At 40.2% G+C, this 24,390-nt stretch overlaps 1 protein-coding gene across 1 annotated transcript in view; it reads right to left on the bottom strand.

The window, feature by feature from the left end:
• LOC136863445 (opioid-binding protein/cell adhesion molecule) overlaps positions 1-24,390 on the bottom strand; it is a 707,217-nt gene that overhangs the window by 543,711 nt on the left and 139,116 nt on the right. The window lies entirely within an intron of this gene.

Consider the following 24,390-nt stretch of genomic DNA (forward strand, 5'->3'; position numbering starts at 1 on the left):
ATGAAACACAAAGCTTACGTGACGAAAAGTGAATTGACAACGTCAGAAGTAATGTAGATTATACAGTTCTATCCATAAAGGATTGGTATAGCATATTATATCCATTAGTCACTAAATATCGTATCAATCAACATATTGTAAGTTATAAGGAACTCCTAATAGAGCAAAGATGCGAATAAGAGATTCCACAAGCTGTATAAATTACCTTCTGACTATTTTTAACGGTCTTTTCAAGGCCGGTAACACAATGTCTTGAATGAAAATTGACACTACAATCATTATATTCAGAGATGCGTAAGTTAAATCCAGCCCATATAGCAATGAGTGCGTTTATAATGTTGAAATATCACATCTAGCCATCCATGTTTAAAATAACATTATATTCATTGCTAGTAATATTATTTATTTACAAGGTGCTAAGATAATGCTAGTAGCGTTTTTCTTTCCGCTTCCCCTAATGACTGACTTTCTAAAGTTACCCATTTTAAGTACATCAAATGTCTTTTAAGTTTAGAGTAAAAATGTGATGAGATGTATTCATGAAACAAGTTGAGTAGATCACTAAGTTCTAAGAAGACGGGAGTAGAGTGGGAACATCAAGTAGGATAAATCTAACGGCATTCAGTGTACGTTATACGGCGAGACAGTATACAACCAGCTAAATGTACTTCTTATTCCGATCTGTTGGAGGGCGGTTATTAAACAACAGATCTCTCACATCTTAAATTTCCACTAGAATTCCTGCAATCCCAAGTACCATACGTTCGCTAAGCAGTATTTTCATCAAACCTTCTAACCGTACTTGGGTTACTGAGCAGCAGAAACTTTGTTTGTAATTTTGTCGAAACTATTTCGAAAATTACCTCAAGATGAATAAGAATTTATCTGTAAATGATGTAGGGTAGTATATTCTGTATATGTACCAGGGGAAGTTCCAAGGTTGCTGCAGGTTTTCACGACCATCATCATCATTCAATGTTCATATTGGAAGTTCGTCTGGTAACGGGATAGTATCTACAATGATGAAAGGAGTCCGGTGTGAGAAGGAAACAAGCGTATCGTAAATAATTTAAATTGAATTCCGTATCCCAACTAGCAACACTCTGCAGGAAATTACCGATTCTGTTTACGACAAGAAAGTAATTTGGACGATGAAATTGTGCGTTGTGTGGGTTACTATACCCATGTCTTAGTACGTGGTCCTGGGGGTCATGGCACGTGTTGCTACGAAATAGGAATGGACCAGGCAAGTTGGCCGTGCGGTTAGGATTGCGCAGCTGTCAACTTGCATCCGGAAATAGTGGATTAACACCCCGTTGTCGGCAGCCCAGAAGATGGTTTTCCGTCGGTTCCCATTTTCACACTAGGCAAATGCTGGGGCTGTATCTTAAGGAAGGCTAGGGCCACTTCCCACTCCTAGGCCTTTCCCGTCCCATCTACGCCATAAGACCTATCCGTGTCTGTGCGACGTAAAGCAACTTAAAAATGGAATGGGCATCTGGGTCATAATCTGAGTTAAGGCCCTCCTTGTGATTAGGCGGCTAGGACTACATAATGAACCGGTGGTCCCTAACCCGTCAGAGATAAGATTCTCGCTTGGACTGTGTATAGGAGGGGTAGCATCCTGCTTCACAAAATTTACTGAGTTCAGCGTATTTTAATCAAGTCTTGGACCTTTGGGAGGAACGGAGTTTCACTTTCATTTGACAGGCGAGAGACACCTTGGAAGCAACGTGGCGAACGAAATGGAATTCCATGGGGCTTATGGAAGAACGAAAGTGCAACTGGCTTAGTCACCAAGGTGGGTTTAAAATAATTAGGAGTAGATTACATTTGGGTAAGGGGAAATAACGAGAAAGGTATAGGAGATAATGAAGGGTTCTTAACAGGTGTTGAAAAGGGAAGGGCAGAGTGTGGGCCATTCCTTGCGACATTTCAACAGTTTCTGTTAGACACGTTAATGAGCGAATTATAAGGGTAGATTTGGCAGTTGGAGGGATTAGTACGAGAATAGTGTCAGTCTATCCACCACCTGAGGGTGCAAACGAGGACGAAGTTGACAAGCTTTATGAAGCACTGGGTGACATCATAGTCAGGGTCAACAGCAATAAGAGGATAGTGCTAATGAGCGATTTCAATGCGAGATGTGTATTAATATTATCACATCTCACTCTGGAAAATATCTGCAAGTACGGTTATGAGGCCCTGTGTGATATTACTGAATGTAAAAATTATTGAAGAATCGCGAGTTATAAGCTGAATAACCCTGTATATTATCTTACAAACCTCGAGGCTCGAACCCGGCATATTTGCCTGGAAATCCTATTCTACATCAATGAGTTCTGGAACGACGACCGAATTTACAGCCATGCGGAGAACGAAGAGTTCCGAGGAAGGTCTCAATATGTTTTATTTTTGCTTTACGGATATTACATTTGTTTTCTCTCTGCTTACTTTTGAGACATTCACTCCATGGAACCGTAAATTTGAGTATTGAATGAATTTCATCAGTGTTATATCTGTGTTTGCCATTCATCAGAGCTAAATTTGAGTCGGGGAGATATTCGCAATTTGTTTTACGTCGCATCGACACAGATAGGTCTTATGGCGACGATGGGATAGGACAGGCCTAGGAATGGGAAGGAAGCGGTCGTGGCCGTAATTAAGGTACAGACTGGTGTGAAAATGGGAAACCATGGAAAACCATCTTCAGAGCTGCCGACAGTAGGGTTCCAACCCACTATCTCCCGGATACTAGGTCACAGCTGCGCGCTTTTAACCGCACGGCCAACTCGCCCGGTGGGGAGGTATTCATCTGGACAACTACATTATTTGAAAAGTGGGATTCGGATCTCCTGGATTCTGGAATTGATGACTAGTCATTACAGTAACTAGTTTTAGTCAACGTCTCTCCTCGTCGCCCTCTATTTCTCGAAGCGTAAGAGAGAGAAGTTTTGAGGATAGCAAAGTAGTTGCCTTAGCTGCCTACAGATGACGAGATGGACACACTACACAGTTTGAAAGCTGCCAAGTCCTTCATTTCACGAATTACATGTTCTTGTATACAGACAACGAGATATGTACTACCCAATCCCCAATTCGTCATTGAAAAAAAAAAGGAATAGAAATTTTCGAGAGGAACATTTTCTGAAAATTTCAGAGGTGATTTCTTACACCATAGGGGGATAATTTGTCACCAGTTAGTATTTTTCTGGTTTAATTTTAGTAATCAAATTTATGTTTCAATCAATCACTACTGATCTGCATTTAGGGCAATCGCCCGGGTGGCAGATTCCCTACCTGTTGTTTCCCTAGCCTTTTCTTAAATGATTGCAAAGAAATTGGAAATGTATTCAACATCTCCCGTGGCAAGTTATTCCAATCCCTAACTCCTCTTCCTATAAACAAATATTTTCCCCAACTTGTACTCTAGAATTCCAAATTTAGCTTCATATTGTGATCTTTCATACTTTTAAAGACACCACTCAAACTTATTCCTCTATTGATGTCCCCCCACGTCATCTCTTAACTGACAGCTCGGAACATACCACTTAGTCGAACAGCTCGTCTCCTTTCTCCCAAGTCTTCCCAGCCCAAACTTTGCAACATTTTTGTAACGCTACTCTTCTGTTGGAAATCACCCAGAACAAATCGAGCTGCTTTTCTTTGGACTTTTTCCAGTTCCTGAAACAAGTAATCCTTGTGAGAGTACCATGCACTGGAACCACATTTTAGTTGGGGTCTCACCAGAGACAAATATGCTCTCTCCTTTACATCCTGGCTGAGTCCGGTGATATATGAAGGTGCTCAAATACGTCAGCCTCGTGTCGGTAGATTTACTGGCACGTAAAAGGACTCCTGCGGGACTGAATTCCGGCACCTCGGAGTCTCCAAAAACCGTAAAACAGTAGTTAGTGGGACGTAAAGCAAATAACATTTTTATTATTCCTTACTACAACGCCTAAATACCCTCATAACCATGTGCAGAGCTCTGTACCCTTTAATTGCAATCATATTTATGTGATTACCCCAATGAAGATCTTTCCTTATATTAATACCTAGGTACTTACAATGATCCCATACGGGAACTTTCACCCCATCAACGCAGTAATTAAAATTGAGTGGACTTTTCCTATTTGTGAAACTCACAACCTGACTTTTATCCCCGTTTATCAACATACCATTGCCTACTGTCCATCTCACATCATTATCGATGTAATTTTGCAGTTACTCACATTCTTGTAACTTATTTATTACTCTATACAGAATAACATCATCTGGGAAAAGCCTTATCTCTGATTCCACTTCTTTAGTTATATCATAAATGTATATAAAAAAAACATAAAAGTCCAATAATACTGTCTTGAGGAATTCCCCTCTTAATTAGTACAGGGTCAGATAAAGCTTCACCTACTCTAATTCTCAGAGTTCTATTTTCTAGAAACAGAGCCACCCATTCAGTCACCTTTTTGTCTAGTCCAATTGCACTCATTTTTGCCAGTAGTCTCCCATGATCTACCCTATCAAATGCCTTAGACAGGTCAATCGCGATACAGTCCTATGTATGCAAACATCTCCAAAATAGTTGTCAAAATCCTTGTTTGTGCAGCTTGCTTGCGCGAGTATTTTGGGGCGTCATGGTCAACATTTCGGGGTACTTGGTCCTTGTGATTTTTCTGATAAACAGCATGTGTGAGGTGATGATATGAGAGGCAGTGAATTGGGTCAGAACGATCAAGTAATGTCACACGGCTCATTGTGTAATTCTCCGTAATGTTCAGGTCCTCCGAGTGAGGAGTGTGTAACGGTCGTCTTGGAATATTACAGGTTTAGTTCAATTTACCGAGCAATTGCGGTGTGGTTTGTATTCGAGAGATAGTGGGTTCCAGTTCCACTGTCAGCGGCCCTCAAGATCTGTCTCCGTGTTGTCCAATTTTCACAGCAGGCCACGGTCACTTTCTTCCCACTACTGTCCAAATGTTGCCGTTGCTGTGTCACTGCGACGTAAAAAAATTAGTTCAACTTATTTCGAATACAGCCAGTTCGAGGAATCCTACCCTGCCCTACATGTTTCTCTAAAGAAGTGAATGGTCTAGGGAGTTTTTCGAAAATACCCGGTAATAGTAATATCTGTGGTCTTCTCTAGTCATCATAGATTCATCTGTTAGCAGTCATCATTATGAAAGTAACATATTCTACTTTAGGAAACACGCACAGAAGTGAAATAGGAATTAGGAACGATAGAATTTCGATATATCTCTTTACGGAGCTGATCTTCAGACTAACCAGGTTTGTCCCCCTTCCTCTATTAACACAACGCTTCCAACGCCGTTTTCACTAGCGGAAATTTTTTTGGGGAGCATGCACATTTCTGCCTGCGATTTCTATTCGATCTCTTAAATTGACGGAAATTGTCGCACTCTCATGGTGAATTTCAATTTGAGGAACAGGAAACAGATTGGTGGGGCTAGATCATGTGAGCAGGGCGGACGGAGAAGCACAGCTGTCTTCCTGTTCATCGAACATTCACAAATCAGCAGTGATCCGCTAGCTGGCGCGTTGCATTGCGGAAGCTCCAGTAATTGTTTCTCTACAAGTGTGATTCCTTCTCCGGATATTTCCCCCATCCCAAACGTCTCATAACTTTGGGGTGACACCAGTTGTCCCCCAGTTAGGAATGCATGCTATACAATACCCTTGATATCAAGGAGACTGTCAACAACACTTCGCCGTTCGACCTGGCTTGCTGCACTCCATTCGGTCTCGGGGAAACATCATACGGTACAGCTCCGTATATGTTTTTCTAACTTTGAAGTAGATGCGAATGTTGATACACCACCGGCAACACATTAGGTTAGAGTACGGGAGGAGGGGTGGGGGGCAGAGTTAGAACTGCGGAGAGTGAATCCCGCCAACACTTGTCAAATAATACCAAGGCGTCTGCTCAACTCTTCTGACGGATGGTTCATCACCAACGGGATCAAGGGTCTTTATGAGCACTGCAGAGAGATTTCGAAGGGAAACCAATCCTTTGGCGTGCTGTCTTGTGATTAGCAATTCTGTACCTGCTCTGCTAATCTGGCAATAAACATTCAGATGAACAATATTTTCCATTAACCGGAATTGAACAGGCTTACCATAAAGACATTACGCCTTAGCTATCATCGCCACCAGGGGGTCCTTAGTCTACACAATCGCAAATTAACAGCCGCAAAGTTATAACTGATGATTTCAGTAATGCGCGGCAAATAGCTAATATATCGCAACAGAGCACCACTTACCAGAAAACGCCAAATATTCAAAGTTTATCGGTACTTTTAAAGTTCGGTTATTGCTGCAAGATGTGGCTCAACTGAAAGAAGACAATGCTCAACAATATTCAGATTAACTCATTTCATTCACCACTCTGCAAGTGAACAGTATTTCTCTACCGTTACGAACATATTACGAATCCGGGCAATAAATACCTTTAAGCATCTCTTGACAGTCTTAGTGAATAGATTGTATTCTTACCTGTAACACAGTAACTACTGGACACTGGCATTGACCATAGAGAGCAGAATGCTAGAGATCAGCGACGTGAAACTCCAGAGCGAAGAACGACTTATGGAGCTGTAAAGTCTTCTTCATGATGATAACCAGTTTGACATACACATTCAAGAGTAAGAACAGATCAAGCACAGTCACTCCGGGATGCGATTTACGGGTCACACATAAATTTACATTTGAAAGGTGACAACAGGCCATTGAAGAATGTGGGTCCAAATTCTGCTCAATCTCAACCTGGAGAACGCCACTGAGAGAGAAGCGGTTCACTATTTCCTTGTCAGTTATATAGAAGGCTGGAACACATACTGATTAGGTTGTTAGGCTTCCAGATACTTGAACACATTTCAGATATTGGACGTGAGTGAAACGTCCACAAAAACAGTCATTACAATTTCCCCTAAAGGTTTAGGGGGTCAATTGATGCACATTCTAATTGGCAGGTATTTCACTAATTTTCTAATGCTTATCTCGACGTGCCTGACGACTTATACAACAGTAATTAGAATCTAAGTACGTAAGGAAATAAGTAATAATATTTATCACACAGTCTCAACTATTGTGTGCTAGGTAGTTGCTTGCGGGTCAGATGACAGAGGGACTAAAACTCCCTTCAGAGACCTGTTGCTGAGGTTGTGTTAATTGTGTCGCTTAATCGCGGTATGAGTTACCGGAGATCCGTTATGTGTCAGATGGGGTGTTGATTTCTCTCTCACGCCCGTCTCTATCAAGTTTGGCTACTTTTTGGTACCATCTGCTTTTCGTCACACCGATGCAGACAGGTCTTATGACGACGATGGGAAAGTAAAGTGCTAGAAATGGGACGGAATCGGCCGTGGCCCTAAATAAGGTGCAGCCCCAGCATTTGCCTGGTGTGAAAATGGGAATTCACGGAAGACCATCTTCAGGGCTGCGGACAGTCGAGTTCAAATCCACTATCTCCTAAATGCAATCTCACATCTGCGCGTCCGAGACCGCGTCGCCAACTGACTCAGTATTCAGGTTTAAACTGACGTTGTCAAATCTGAAGGTCGTCACTGCAGATGGAGCTAAGTAAGTGGGTAACCCAAACTTAGACCAAGTACCGTGTTTTCCTTCCTTGGCAATTGGGAAGTAAAATTAATGGTGAACTACTTTTGGAAGATCAGGCTGAGATATGTCGGGTAGTGTTACTAGCTGCCGTAGACTTGAAATGAACTAGAGTTTAATTTGGGGGAGCTTCCCTATACAAGTATATTTTATTTTATTTTATTTCCAGAAAAACTGTTATCTTGAGTTACTGCACTTCGTGAGCAACAACTAGACTGGAGGAGAGCAACAGACCATACATTATGCGCAGAGGTTTAGTGAGTTCAAGAGTTTATTTCTAGGGTTTTGTGATTCAGGGCCGGTTCTACCATCTGCTGGTAAAGTGGCTGGCAGCTGCCCGGGAGGTAAACTACCTGGAGGTGTAAATCGGCTGGTACTTTGGCTTGCGTCCAACCACCTCCGCGCAAGGCTAGGTAGCTACCAGGAGCTAGACACCGATATACGAAGTTGGCTAGACTGATTTTCAGCGACTTCTCGCTTTCGAGTGTGGTGCTATCTATCGTCAGATGCATGAAACTCATATCTATTGTCTTATTTTCCTGTGTTTGCGTTTGCTTATTATCACCAAAAAGCCTAATAAGGGGAGTTTTAAGAGGTATGGACAACGATTTATGTCAAGCTTTCGTGATTTTAATCTATGATCTTCAATACCAATACCTAATCGGGATTAAAATCTTGAGATTACATTTTCTTACGCCCGTTATAACCTGTCATGTAAGGCAGCGTTTTGAAAAGTATTCTCGTAGTAGATTGGTCAAGTCGCTCGCTCCATAATAGAAGGTACGCAGGTTTTCATCGTATTTCTAATTTACATTTTAAAATGTATTTTCGATCCCTGCCGTTGTTCTTAACTCTCTTTCACGCACTTCCATACACGTAGGCCTATGTACACACACATCTTCTTTACGGACTTATTGCCTTTGAGCATTCTATCTGCAGGCTTCTGTGAATTGATTAAGTATCTCCACGATGCTCTATTTGCAAATAGTTCTGTGACCTCGTTTAGTTCAACATGCTTCCATTTATTGATAAAGTATTTCATTCTAATGTTTAATTTCATGAAGATAAAGTTGGAAGGTACTGTAAATGTAAAGAACTAATCGGGTTAAATATGGAATAGTTTCCAATTTCTTCGAAATAATCTACAAGAAGACTATGCAAACAACTAATAGGGAATCTGCTACCTGGGCGACAGTCCTATGTGCTATTAATCATAACATCAATTTCTATAAGTACCATGCATATAAAGCAATTTCCTAGTAGACATAATATTTCGATAATTCAATGAAATACATTATTAACAAAAGAACGTATGAACAGAGGCATACAGATTAACACAACGCTAATAATGGAAATAAAAAAGATTCGTCATAATAAAGACTCGAACCTGCATACCTCATATTACGAGTTGAGCGCGTTGGCCATTGCGCTACAACAACACTCGAAGAGTTAGGGTACGATACATATTATACCGGTATATTAAGTTATACCTCGTGTCTGAAAACTGAAAAAGTAGAAAACTAAAGCCCATTTAAAATGATTTACAAATAGATTTTGATTTTATATCCTTTTAAAGTTTCTTTACGAAAGCTTGACTTATATAATGTGTTCCCTAAGCTACCGATGCGAGAGGCTGGTGTGACCGTTGCAACACAAGGTAAGCATTAATGTTCAAGATCCTGCAATACAATATCGACCACTGTTACAGCATCACGCTTTTTTCAGTATACTAAGCTAATTTAAGTTGTATGTCACCAGAAATACAGCTAATAATGTTCAACTCTCAAAACTTGCCCGGCAGGTAAAGTCTTATCGGGCCCTCGCAGTGGCCGATAAATTACGCGCCCGGTAACTACGATTTATGCTGCCGATAGCGCTACCTGGGGGTGGTCGAACGGAAACATCCTTTTACGCGGAGGGCAAATTACGCGCTACTTTACCAGTAGGTGGTAGAACCGGCCCTCAGTTGATCAATATACTACGATTAGATCGGCGAGAGTTTTCAGGTGATGATTCGGGAATTTAGGTACTCAAGTATTCAGTCACTAAACGCTTAATATCCACCTGTAAATGTTGAAATTCACTTCCAGTCAGATTGCAGATTCCAAATTGGCTGGTTCGATAGCGGCCCTCTCCGGTAGTATTTGTAGTTGCTCAAGTACGACAGTCTCGAGTCTATACATTTACTGGGATGAAAGGGAACCCCTGTGGGGCCAACTTGTCACACTTCGGTGGCTCCGAAAATATTTAGTGAGATCTAATACCATTATATAAAGCAACGAAATAACTCCTAGAATGTATAAAAGTCTAGTTAAGTCGTTGTCATTACTGTAGTCTATAGCTGTGAAATATTTCAATTTCTCTCACAATATAAACGTGAAAATTTAGTTTATTTCTGTACGAGAGTTGGGCCTGATTTAAAAGACCTTCTAGACAACTAGAACGTGTCCTTCAACATTAAAAGTAACAACGTGTAAAGGCATCAGAATTGTATAATGAGAGGATATTAGGAAGGATGAAGACTTCATCCAGGTATGATGTATGCGCGTGAGTCAGTACTGAAATATACAGGATATTTGTGTCGATACGAAGGACACTGTTGAGAGGGACAACCAGAGGAGGGAGGGGCGACATATGGCAGGTAGACTCGGTATTTAGCCAATATTCTTATTATAACTTCATAGTACGCCGATTTGATTACATTATTTTGGAGGGAAAGAGAGAATCTCCAAAGAGGATATATTTGAAAACGAACCATTTAGAGGCTTGCAGACCAAACTGATAAACAAGTCATCATATCAAAGGAAACACGAAGATTCCAAACTAGAAGGAGAATTCTTACATCGGACTGCTGTGTGGGAACTTCATTACTTCTCTCATTATCAAAAGGGGTACAACTTTCTTTTGATAGTTTTCTTCACAAAGGGCCAACTTTTCAATAAGAGGCAGATCGCAGGTCTCTCATCGACCACGCTTCGAATGGAGAACGCTTTCTTGTGAATGGCGTTGAAATGGGATGCGACTTTCAGGATCGGCGCTAGCATGAAGTTGTTGTACGTAATTTACATTTGATTTCAAATGGCACGAAGTAAAGATAACTAGGAAGAAGTGGTACCATTGCTTTTGATGATGATGATGCTGATTATTATTATTATTATTATTATTATTGTCCGCCTCTGTGGTGTAGTGGTTAGTGTGATTAGCTGCCACCGCCGGAGGCCCGGGTTCGATTCCCGGCTCTGCCACGAAATTTGAAAAGTGGTATGAGGGCTGGAACGGGGTCCACTCAGCCTCGGGAGGTCAACTGAGTAGAGGTGGGTTCGATTCCCACCTCAGCCATCCTGGAAGTGGTTTTCCGTGGTTTCCCACTTCTCCTCCAGGCGAATGCCGGGATGGTACCTAACATAAGGCCACGGCCGCTTCCTTCCCTCTTCCTTGCCTATCCCTTCCATTCTTCCCATCCCTCTGCAAGGCCCCTGTTCAGCATAGCAGGTGAGGCCGCCTGGGCGAGGTACTGGTCATTCTCCCCAGTTGTATCCCCGACCAAGAGTCTGAAGCTCCAGGACACTGCCCTTGAGGCGGTAGAGGTGGGATCCCTCGCTGTGTCCGAGGGAAAAGCCGACCCTGGAGGGTAAACAGATGATGATGATGATGATGATTATTATTATTATTATTATTATTATTATTATTATTATTATTATTATTATTATTATTATTATTATTATTATTATTAAAAAGGTGGATGAATGAATGGACAGCTACGTGAATCGTTCGCAAATAACTTAAACGTATATGCATTTAGAACTGTGTATTAAACACACATAAAATAGTGAAAGCCCCATAAATTGCCCGGTGGGGGTACAGAAGGTCAAATACGACAGTCCCGAGTCTAAAGGAAGAGAATCCCCGTGGGGAAACTTCTGGCACTTCGGTATCTCTGAAAGTAGTTAGTGAGACATGGCGCAGTGTCAAACCAACTAAGTTGTTTTCCCCAGTCCGTGTATCATGTTGGTACCAATAATGATGATTACATTTTGCATCTTCCCCAAAGTAATCCTGCAAAGATTTCGAAACTTTCATACAAGTAATCCAATCGAGATAGCTATATTATTTATCCACGATTTATTCACGATCAACTATACGTAGAAATGTCGTATTCGAATAGCTTATTTACTGCATTGTTTCATATACAGGGTATACCGTAATATGTGGGGAAACGTCATCAGTGGATAGAAGAGAAAACTCTATGTGGAAATGCGTCCATTTTTATCTCGTTTCCGAGTCGTCGTAAATGTAATCGTCCCTTACCTTCGTCATTCCCATAATCTGCTACTGACCTGTTCAAAGTCGTCCACCAACATCCCATGTATTTTCGCTATTCGCACCACAGGAAACTATATCTGAGCTTCTGGTGAGCTATCCACTGTGTCTACACAGGCTATGAATCTAACAACGGGCTTAATGTATGGCTTCTAGATATCTCTTCACCTGGTTCCTCCGCGGTACGCTTGCCGTTAAGGTCCTGCTTCTATTGGTTATATACAACGTGACTGTCGTGTCATCCGTTGAAGTTTCTAGTATGTGTAAGCCTGTGTAAATCCTGGTTGAACATTGCTGCATCGTTTGAGAAACAATAGGAAGGATATTGCACCTGGTAGACGTATGCCTAATCTCTTGCAGCCGAGATAGGCCATTTTAAGACTGTCATGCTTTTCCGACTTTAAACTTCGTGCTGAATTGTCCAACGGCAAACTTACCATCAGTTCGTATATATATATATAGGCTGGAATGAGAGGGTAAAGTTGGACTAGACAAGAGAACTTTGAGTAATGACAATAATAATAATAATTACTCTTCCTGCAGTGTGTCGACCGTCCATTTAAGTGCTGTAATTTTCTATTGGTTACCAGCCGGTGAGAGCAACTTTTTGTTTCATGAGTCATATTTCATTGATAAAGAAAAACTGCTGGGATAATTCACCTTATCACATAAATGTCATGGGAACCGTGCTTCTTTCTTTGTAAGAACGTGTGTGTCAGCATGTCTCAAGGAGTTGATTACTTCAATAGGACATATTGAGGAAGGTCTATTTGGATATTTACCTTCTGAAAACTGTGAAAATTTGTACGTTAAACAAGTTTTTCACTTTTTCTTCCAAGTATTTTCTGTGTTTAACGATTTTACCTTATCTAAAACACTGAGCGTGTAAATTTTGGAATTATTTATCTTAATGTTAATATTTGGCCTTCCTTATTATTTTCTATTCTCCATTCTTTTGGGAGATAATTCTACTTGCGCCAGTTTTCTTTATTATCAACCGTACCGCTTTAATTGTATATTACTAAAAACTACGATTTTAGTTTTGGTATTTCATTGGGAGTTGAATTGTTCTCTCCTTTCGAAAACTTGAGTACCCTTGGGGGGTATTAATTATCGCTGGTAATTTGTGATATGTTGCTTCGGGGGAAAATATATTATTCTCAAGTTTCTCTCTTGATATATTTGGTAGAATAAATCATCCCCTGTGGTTTCTCCTTTCTTAAATGCGGCCTTCGTCCTTATGTTATTTGAATTGAGGTATTTTCTTGGAAAGTAGCTTAAAGTTCTTAGCTGACCTAGACTTACTCCCACGTACTAAGTGTTGATGGCAGTCGTTTTGTACACGCTTGTATCTTCTCAATCTTCTCTAAAACACACACTTTGCTGGGCCCTGTTAGCTTGCGCTCGGTCTACATTCTCCTCTCTCCCTCGCCACAAATATCTTGAATAATGCTTCGATCTCCTCCGTCTCATTTTAAGATTTTGGATGTCTGTAACTGGGGAACAACCTTTTCGGTCAGTTAATTATTACCATTAATATTAAATTAGGCGCTTGTACTGCTGGATCCTTAGAAGTGGTGCGGATGTGAGACATGCACACATCCAGTCACACCAAATTCCGAAGCAAGTGACTGGGTATGATGAACAGTTGGTACGGTGTTGAGCGTCAGACGAAACAATATGGATTATTTAAGTCAGGAAATTACAGGTATGTACTTGATGGATGGACCTGAGCACGGTTATGTCTATTCCCTAGTAAGTAAGTGTAAAACTGCCTAAGTGCGGTAAATGCCGTAAAACAGTTAAAAACGGCATCCTGTGTAAACTGTGAGATCGTTGGTGGCATTTTAAGTGTGGGAAGAGGCCCAGGGAGGAAACAATGAATGCAAATGAAGACTGGTTTTATGAGCGGTGCGTTGCGAATGTTGTTATCGGTGATGGCGGCTCGAAATCTAAAGATAGAGGATGTGATAATGCGTTGGAAATTATAAATATTTTGCGTAATGACATCGAAGATCTTAAAGCTGAAAATGACGCACTTAAGGATACGATCAATGTGATGGAGAGTATTTGAATTGTGGATTAGAGCTCGAGTTGGATTCGAATTATGAACCTGTGCGAACTGAAAAAATTAGGACTTAAACTATAGACGATTGGAACCGGTGCCGGTAAAGTACGCGGGCTTCAGAAAGCGGATAAAGGACGATTGTCACTTTCATGATATAAAGAATAGGTTTGAACCCTTTGCAAGTAGTACTCATGAATCTGTAGATAACAGCTCCGAAGAAAATTTGTTGGAAGGTCGAAGTGAAAGTAACAAGAATCTTGTAAAGCCAAGGTGCAAAACCTCGCGGAAATATGTGAAGATAAGATTTTTTGCCGATAGTCAGTGGAGGAATATTGCTACAGAACTAATTAGAAACAGCGAGCGTGGTGTTTCTGCTGTGATTAAGCCTGGTGCAAAATTTAATGACATAATCTCGGAAAGACAAAAATACTGTAGACATTTAGGAGCTACGGGGGTTGCTGTTTATCTAGCAAGGACTAACGAAGTGGGAAGAAATAATGCAAGAAAAATTATCTCTTCCCTCAGATCACGACTACAGGAGATGCATCACACCAACGTTGTGGTATTTTCGGTTCCCCACAGACACGATATTCCAGCATGGTCTTGTGTTAACAAGGATGTAAACGCGGTTAATGAAGAACTTTTGAAAATCTGTAGACACTCCAAGAATGTAAAATATGTAGATATGTGTAATTTAGGAATAAGATATTATACCTGGCATGGTCTGCGTCTAGACGATTGTGGCGACGTTTAGTAAATTTACAGAGGCTTGCTGACTGAACGCTGAAAGGCATAACAGTCTTTAATGACAATATATCTAACGTACGTATATATCTGATCCCAATCACCTTCAGAATCTTACGTAGCTTGGACCAATCACCATTTTCGAATGCCTTTTCTAGACCTACGAATGTCATGTGCGTGGGATTGTCCTTCTTAATTCGATCCTGTAAGATCGGACGTGAAGTCCGGATTGCATCACATGTTCCTACATTTCTTCTGAAGTCAAATTGATCTTCTCCCAATTCAGCTTCCACTTGTCTTTCCATTCTTCTGTAAATAATACGTGTTAAAATTTTTCAGGCATGAGATACTAAAGTAATGGTGCGATAGTTTTGTTTTCACACTTGTCAGCACCGGCTTTCTTGGGAATAGGTATAACAACATTCTGCCGAAAATCGGATGGCACTTCTCCTGTCTCATACATATTACACATTAAATGGAATAACCTTGCCATGTTGGTTTCTTCTAAGGCAGTCAATTATTCGGAGGGAATATCATCAATTCCAGGTGCCTTGTTCCTATTTAGGTCTCTCACATCTCTGTCGAAATCTGACCTCAAAATTGGGTCTCCCATTTCGTCAGCATCAACAGGCTCTTCTTGTTCCAGAACCGAATCATCTTCATCCTTACCTTGATAAAACGGTTGGATATGTCTCTGAAGTCTTTCTGCTTTGTCTTCTTTCCCTAGGAGTGGCTTTTTATCTGAGCTCTTAAGATTCATACATCTAGATTTCCTTTCTCCAAATGTTTCCTTGATTTTCCTGTATGCAACATCTACCTTTCCTAGGACCATACAACCTTCGACATCTTTGCACTTCTCCTACAGCCATTCTACCGTAGCTACCTTGCACTTTCTCTCTACTTCATTCTTTAATCGCCTGTATTCTTTTCCGCCCTCTTCATTCCTAGCATTCTTGTATTTTCGTCGTTCACAAATGAGGTCTAGTATCTTCTGATTATCCACTGACCCTTAGTTGATGTTCTCTTCCTTCCTAACATTTCTTCAGCAGCCCTACTGACTTCAGTTTTCATGACTATTCACCCTTCTTCTATTGTATTTCTTTCAGCCTTTTCATTCGGTACTTGTGCAACATGTTCCACGAAACAATCCCTCACACTCTTTTCTTTCAACTTGTCCAGATCCCATCTCCTTGCATTCTTTCCTTCCTTCAATTACTTCAATTTCAGATGGCATTTCATGACCAGCAAATTATGGTCAGAATCCACGTCTGCTCCTGGGAAAGTTTTGCAAACCAACACCTGGTTTCTGAAACTATGCCTACTCATAATGAAGTCTTTTTGATACTTTCCAGTGTCTCTAGGTCTCATCCACGTATACAGCCGTCGTTTGTGGTGTTTGAACCATGTATAGGCAAGGACTAAGTTATGATCAATGCAGAATTCAACCAGCCGATTTCCTCTTTCGTTCCTTTATCCTAATCAGAATTGTCCTACTGTATTACCTTTTCTTCCTTGGCCTACCACTGCATTCCAGTCTCCCGTCACAATTAGATTCTCGTCACCTTTTACATATTGTATTAAATCCTCTATCACTTCATACATTCTTTCGACTTCCTCATCATCCGCTGAGCTAGTAGGCATATAGACCTGCACTATTGTGGTGGGCATTGGCTTGGTGTCTATCTAGACGACAATAATTCTTTCACTATGCTGGTCGTAGTAGCTCACCCGCTGCCCTATTTTCTTATTCATTATTAAACCAACTCCTGCATTTCCCTGATTGATTTTGTGTTGATATTTCGGTAGTCGCCTGACCAAAAATCCTGTTTTTTCTTGCCAACGTACTTCACTTATACCAACTAGATCTAGCTTTAGTCTATCCATCTCCATTTTTAGATTCTCTAACCTAACACAACGATTCAAACTACTAACATTCCACGCTCTGACTCGCAGAATGCCAGTATCAATCTTCTTGATTATCGTCCCCTCTAGTGTATTCGCCACCAGGAGATCCGAATGGGGGACTAGTTTACCTCCGGAATATACTACTCGGGAGGAAGCCATCATCGGTACATCATTCATACAGAGGAAGTTGCATGTCGTCAGGAGTAATTTACGGCTGTAGTTTCTCGTTGCATTCAGCCGTGTAGCAGTATCGACACAGCTAAGCCATGTTGAGTATTATTACAAGGCCATATCAGTCAATCATCTAGACTGCCGCCCTTGCAACTTCCGAAAGGCTGCTCCCCCCTTTCGATGAACCATTCGTTAGTCTGGTCTCTCAACAGATACCCTTCCGACATGGTTGCATCTGGGGCTCGGCTATCTGCTTCATTGTGACACGCAAGCATCCCCACCCCGGCAAGGTCATATGTTTCGCAGTCCTATTGAACTCATTTTTGCCAGACGTCTCCCATGATCCACCGTATCAAATGCCTTAGACAGGTCAATCGCGGTACGATCCATTTGACCTACTGAATCCAAGATATCTGCTATATCTTGCTTGAATTCCACAAATTGAACTTCAGTGGAATAACCTTTCCGAAACCCGAACTGCCTTCTATCGAACCAGTTATTAACTTCGTAAACATGTCTAATAATCAGAAAGAAAGAGCTTTCCCTAAGCTTGCATGAAATGCTTGTCAACTGACGGGTCTGTGATTTTCAGCTTTATATCCATCATCCCTTCTTTTAAACACAGGGTCTTTTATAGCAACTCTCCATTCATTTGGTATAGCTCCTTCATGTAAATAATAACCAAATAAGTACTTCAGATATGGTGCTGCATACCAACACATTGTCTTTAGTATATCCCCCGAAATCTTATCAATTCCATCTGTTCATCTAGTTTTCAAATTTGTATCTTATTATAAATGTCTTTGTTATCATACTCGTCACATTCGTCGTTTTGACGATATCACATTACCAGCCGCCTTGTGTTTGCAGATATCTCCGCTACGCGGCTGCACGTGATGATGTCACCGTAAAACTAGTACAGTTCCTGCCTTTCAAAACGTTAAAATAAATAATCTGCAAATACTCGACTTACCTACCACTAAATGTCACAACACAGCGATTATTCATTAAATTCTGCATGTAATGTAATACAATTGTTATTGTTAATACTTTACATTCGCTAGTACATTCTGACGTGTACGTTAGTATGCTGCTCATCTACGGAGAAACAAGTGAGAAGGGAACCAACAGAAAAATGTTCCCAAGCTACATTGGCAGCAATGGACTGTAAATCAAATAACTGACAGGGAATTCGAACCTGTCCTTGCACGGCCGAGTAGTGCATACTTTTGTTACCTTAGCCAAGACGAGGATAGAAGTTGACAGTAAATATTTACATCCCAGAATAATGTGTTATTAGACACTGCCATCGAAGTTCAACCATTGACTTAAAATTGACGCTAAAAATTCCACCCGTGTTCTCAAACTTAAACATGTACAGATAATTACACAAATCCTTTATAGAAAGAGGGACCTATATTTTTAGGTTGTCAATGAAAAATAAATTATATAAAACTAAATAATAAGTGCCTGATGGTCCCCTCTGTACATCATACACTTTATCACGACATATTCCTAAACGAATGAGGGATACCTGTAAAAGATTCACCACCATGTTGTTGAGCCGATGACAAAATAATGAGCTCATGGTATTGTTTAAGTTCCTCGTACGTACATTTTTCTCAGAAACTATTGAACCTGATAACGTTAGGGTAATTGCAGATTTCGGTATAATGCGTATGACTGGAAAGGCTGGGCTTAGAGAAGCCGTGAAATTAAGAAAATGTTCCTTCGCAAGTTGATGGGCCCGAAGATGGTAGATGAGCAATGTAGTTTTAGAGGAAGTGTGGCTCTGTAACAGAACGAAGGACTTATGGAGTTAGTAAGATTACGAAGAATGAAGTTCTGTGGACATCTATACAGAGTGGATGAAAACCGGCTGAAAAAATCAGTTCTTCAAATAACTATGACGTAGACAACAAAATTGAGCTCAAGTTTCAGATAGGTGGTTTCAGGACGTGATAAAATACTTCGGCAGGGTTGGTGTCAGACAATAAGACATCTCTGATCGAGCACGATAGGTCAACAACTTCAAGAGCTCACATGCAGAACAGAATCTGAAGTGAGAAAGGACGGCTAAAAGGGGGGAAGCTGCCGGAGGAGTAATATTGTCTACAGAAAAGACTTTCAAAGTATGCATAAATTACTTAACTTGGTCTCGATTGGCACTGAACGAATTTTAAGAAATGTAATCTCTATATATTCGAAATACACCTCCGTACAACGTTTGACTGAAAATCGAGAAGCATATTCTTCCTGCCAGTCCACTTGAGTGTAATGTAAAGTTCAAACAAGTGTGGATAATCTCGAGTGGTCTGAAGAGAGAAGGAAGGTAGTACGCATCGTGACAGCCGCATAGCATGGAATAAGTTTTTACCAGAAAACTGCTGTTCTAGTAATAAATAATATTTCTACACGAGTGGTAATGAGATTATTCATACCGCCAAATTGCTATTTGACATAACAACCAAGGTAATATTTAATCCTTCCTGAACTTACGAGTGCCTCGTTTGTGGAAAGAAAAATAGAAAGTTTTGCTGCGCGAAAACAAAGGATGCGATAATAGATTTAACATGGTACTGACAGAGCAAGCCTTTCGACAAACTTGATTAAAGCAGCTATTTATGCAGAAGAATTGATTTTCCTTTGCCGAACCGTCAAATGTGAGCCTGTGATACCTTTTCAGATGCATTCATTTCATGAAATTTTGCTACTAAATGATTTACTTCACTTGGAATTGTTTAACCACTGAACTACGCCCAACTCTCCAATGAACTTTAGACACCAAACTATTTGTTATAGCACGGGAACCTAACTGAGTAGGAATAATGTCCATGTCGTTGGCTACATGCTTTCCATGGTTTCCCGTATCTGAACGTCAGAGTTTACCAGGGGAACGTTCGAAAGTATACCGACCTGAAGAAATGCAAATCACAAGAGGTTATCAGGTAGACCACTGAAATGCTTCGTGCAGCATGCAGCAAGTTATCCTACGTTTTGCGACTAACTAAACTAGTTGTTTCTATCTAATGTGAGGAAAGGAGTGCTAAGAAAGAAGTCGACACATAGGCCAGTCGGAAAAAGGATCTGCTGAACTTAATTACTTATTAACAAGGGAAAGAGCACTGCATTTTCAGAGCACAGAAAAAATTAAACATCTCTTTTTCTGTCAACAAACAAAACGAGGCTTGGATAGCATTTGATTATATGCAGAACCTGACCCTCCCCAAATTATCATTACTGAAAACATGCTACATGGGACAGTTGTAGCTTAACGTAATTTGAGAGCGTCAATGAGTTGTGTTATTTTAACGATCGTAAAGAAACTATGCAAAAGTTCACATACCCCTGTCCAGCGCAAAATTAAAAACGTACAATTATAATGGATGGCCGTTCCAGGAAGGTTCAAAACGTTTAAACATTATCCTCCAGAAAGTAGTCATTCGTTTCTCGCCTGCGGTCGGGACTTCTTGATATTAAAAAAAAGAACACTTGAAATATTAATTTGAAGTCATCATAAATAGCGAACATAATATAAAAGCAAGGCTTGCGTAATTAGATACACTTGATCTGGATTTTGCCTGATGTGCCAAAGTTTGTTAACAAGAATGCCAAATCAGAAGAAAGTTGAAAACTAGAAAAGCGGCTGGAATTGATAAGATTCCCTGGGATATACTAAAGACAATGGGTTGGGATATAGTACCATATCTGAAGTACTTATTATGATTATTGTTTGTTGAAGGAGCTATATCAAATAAATGGAGAGTTGCCATAGTGGCCCCTGTGTACGAAGGAAGGGGTGATAGACATGAAGGATTCCAGCAAAATATAGCAGATATCTTGGATTCAGGAGGTCAAATGGACTGTATCGCGATTGACCTGTCTAAAGTTTTGACAGGGTGGATCATGGGAGACTACTGGCTAAAATTAGTGTAATTGGACTAGACAAAAGAGTGACTGAACAGGTTGCAATATTTCTAGAAAATAGACCTCAGGGAAGTACAGTTGGCGAAGCTTTATCTGACCCGGTAATAATTAAGAGGGGAATTCCTCATGGCAGTATTATTGGATCATTATGTTTTTTTATATATATATATATAAATGATAAGAGTAGAGAAGTGGTAAGAATTTTTGAGGATCATGTCATTCTGCATAGAGTAAAAATAAGTTACAAGATTGTGAGCAACTGCAACGTGACCTCGATAATGTTGTGAAATGGACAGCAGGCAATGGTAGGTTGATAAACGGGGTTAAAAGTCAGGTTGTGAGTTTCACAAATAGGAAAAGTCCTCTCAGTTTTAATTACTGCTTTGATGGGTTTTAAGATCCTTTTGGGGATCATCGTAAGTATCTAGGTGTTAATATAAGGAAATATCTTCATTGTGGTAAACACATAAATGGGATTGTAAGTAACGGGTACAGATCTCTGCGCAAGGTTATGAGGGTGTTTAGGGGTTGTAGTAAGGATGTAGAAGAGAGGGCATATAAGTCTCTGGTAATACCCCAATTTTAGTATGGTTCCAGTGTATGGGACCCCCCAGGGTTACTTGATTCATGAACTGGACAAAATCCAAAGAAAAGCAGATCGATTTGTTCTGGGCGATGTCCGACAAAAGAGTAGCGTCACAAAAATGTTGCAAAATTTGGTGTGGGAAAAATTGTACGTCCGAACTGTCAGGGGAGATATAGCGTGGAATGATATTAGTAGGTGAATAAGTTTGTGTGGTGTCATTAAAAGTAGGAAATATCACAATATGAATATAAAGTTGGAATTCAAGAAGACAAATTGGGGCAAATATTCAAGTATAGGAAGGGGAGTTCACTTTGGGAGTGGCGACCCCATCGTACTGATAGCCTATACCTGCTTCATTCATTCCATCCCTGACCCGGTCAATGACTGTAAAACGGGATTAGGTTTTCATTTTCAGGTTGGGGAGTTAGAGATTGGTATAACTTACCAAGGGATATGTTCAATAAATTTCCCATTTCTGTGAAATCATTTAAGAAAATGCTAGGAAAACAACAGGTAGGTAATCTGCCACCTGGGAGACTGCCCTAAATGCAGATCAGTATTGACTGTTTGATTGATTGAGGTGCAAAGAACCCTCGAGATAAAAAGGTGCAGTTTACATCTCCTGTTTTCAAAGAATTCATATAATAACACAGAATGCCGGTTTTTTGCACCTTATTATTATTATCGGATGCAAATATTCCTACTTCTCAAATAAATAATAATGTAAGAATTTTACATTTAAATTTGTTCCAGAAAAATCAGTTTCTTTGCTCTCGTGAAAATTAGCAGTTTTTTTACTTGTTTTACTTCTAAAAAGTGTGATTCAAACGTTCAAAAGTACATTAGCATTCTTCCATTCGTATCGTGTGTAAGACAAGGTCGTCATTCTGCACTTTTATGTGTTCCAAATTAAGCGAATATAGGGTAAAATCAACGGTAGATGACAGTATAAGAACCGTTTTGTACAATTTCATCCACATTTGCTTTAGTTTCCGTAACAGCACCTCCATTTTAGCTTCCCTCTCTATTCGGTCCTTTCTCCTAGGGAATCTCCATTTAAAATGCACTACGTTTGCTAAGAAAGGAGAAATATAAAATTTCTCAGTGCTCTGATTTGAGTTAGTAGTTGACTGACACTCTGACTTCTGAAATTTTCAGTGGTTGTCATGGTGATGTATCAATAGTTGAAATGCAAAGAAAAACACTTCGTCGCCATAAGACCTATCTGTGTCGGTGCGACGTAAAGCCCCTAGCAAAAAAAAAAAGAAAGAATAACACTGCTTAACTGAAGCTACAAGTTTTTTTTACCTCCGATGATTTATAAACTTACTTAAAGTTCATTAAGTGGTTCTGGCGGGTTGTGTAACATGACAAAGCATTTTACACAAGCATGGTAACAGATTACTCAAAAAGGTACATCAAGTAAACATGAAAATTGATTTCTTGTGTTAGTATCTGAGCCGTATATCAATGGGTAAGGTAACTTCTCAGCAATACGATCCAGACAAAGAACTACAGTCCTTTTCTCGGCCCCAACATACACATTTCGCAGCCTATTCAAAGATTTCAGGACTGCTGCATTGAAATGATCTTCATTCAGTATGTTCGCTATCTCAAATAGATGCATACAATACCTTTTTGATTTCTTCATCTAGTCTAACACAAACGTGCCTTCACTAATGGAATCACCCCTAAGACATGTTGGCTGGGAATTCACACTTTCCTACTTTTTATTTTCATTTAGGATTACAACTGTTAAAACGTCTGAGGTACCACTACACTCAGCATTTAATGACGCTTCGCTAACAGTTTTCTGAACCTCGACGCTGGCCTGAGAGGGTTCCATTACACATTGAGATTCCACGTTACTTCAGCAGCTTCAACCTCAATTGTTTCATGGACTTTAATGTCCACTGAAGTTCCACAAATTTCTTTTGATCCGCTTCAATGGTGATCTCAGAATGTTTGACTACACTTTCGGATTTAAATGATATAGCAGTACCTTCAGGCTCAATGATGTCAGGGATCTCATTACTCCCTGATGTTTCAGCAGCTATTTCATGAACTTTTTCCATCACGGCTTTAGGCTGCTTATTCGCAATGGTTTCATTGTCTGTAATATCAGAATCAGAAAGGCCCTGGCTTACATCATCAAGACTTTCTCACGATGGAATCCACTCTTCCTCAGAGTCAGTAGATGGTACCAATTTCCTTTCCTTCTTTATTGTGATCTTGGCTTGAGGTTTCTTACCTGCTTTTTATTTTTGAGCTCTTCTCTCACGTCCTTTCCTCTGTCGCTCCAATGCTTTTTTCTTCTTTATTTCCCCCAATTCCTGCTTTTTCCTTGCTTTGTTCTCATGGTACTCCCTCCATGTTTCAGATAATACAAAGCGTGGTACCTTTTCATTCCTTTTCAGATTCCTCTGGCAGGAATAATACCTCCTTCTGGCTCAGTGTTATCGGAGGAAGGATGAATGGCAATTTCTTGGGGTGTATTTTGTTTCACCATCTCACTGTTAAATGCAAAACTATCTTGAAGATCGTTGTCCTCGATCGGCTTCATTTTCTAAACTTTGTTCACAAATATCACCTGAACTGCAGTTACAGCCCAGTTTCTTCCTGATTTCATGCAAGGATTTGTCTTCATTAACTTCCGCCATTGTTGAGTTGGTTCGAAATAGATGTAACTTTTCTGGTCCTATGAGGTTTTCAATTACAAATTATTGAGATTATGTTTGTTAGCTTGTGGTTTGGAAGAGCTGCCATCATAAGAGCTTTTTCTGTGCTCGAACGGCGCAAGTGGATTGCATGGTACTAGTCCACATTTTCTAAAGCCGTTCACGAATATACTGGATGGTAGCTCATCTAAGGATTCTTTCAGAAGCGAAACAAAATGCCTCTTTTTCAAGCAAGGGTTTTCGATATTTTTAAATCTCCAGTCACGAATATTAACTTTCCATCTACCCTTCAGAGATCGAATAATTGATACATCCATAGGCTGAATCAAGTGTGTAGCGTTAGGGCACAAGGCTAC

This window comes from Anabrus simplex, chromosome 2 (assembly GCF_040414725.1).
Source record: "Anabrus simplex isolate iqAnaSimp1 chromosome 2, ASM4041472v1, whole genome shotgun sequence".
Classification (NCBI taxonomy): Eukaryota; Metazoa; Arthropoda; class Insecta; order Orthoptera; family Tettigoniidae; genus Anabrus; species Anabrus simplex.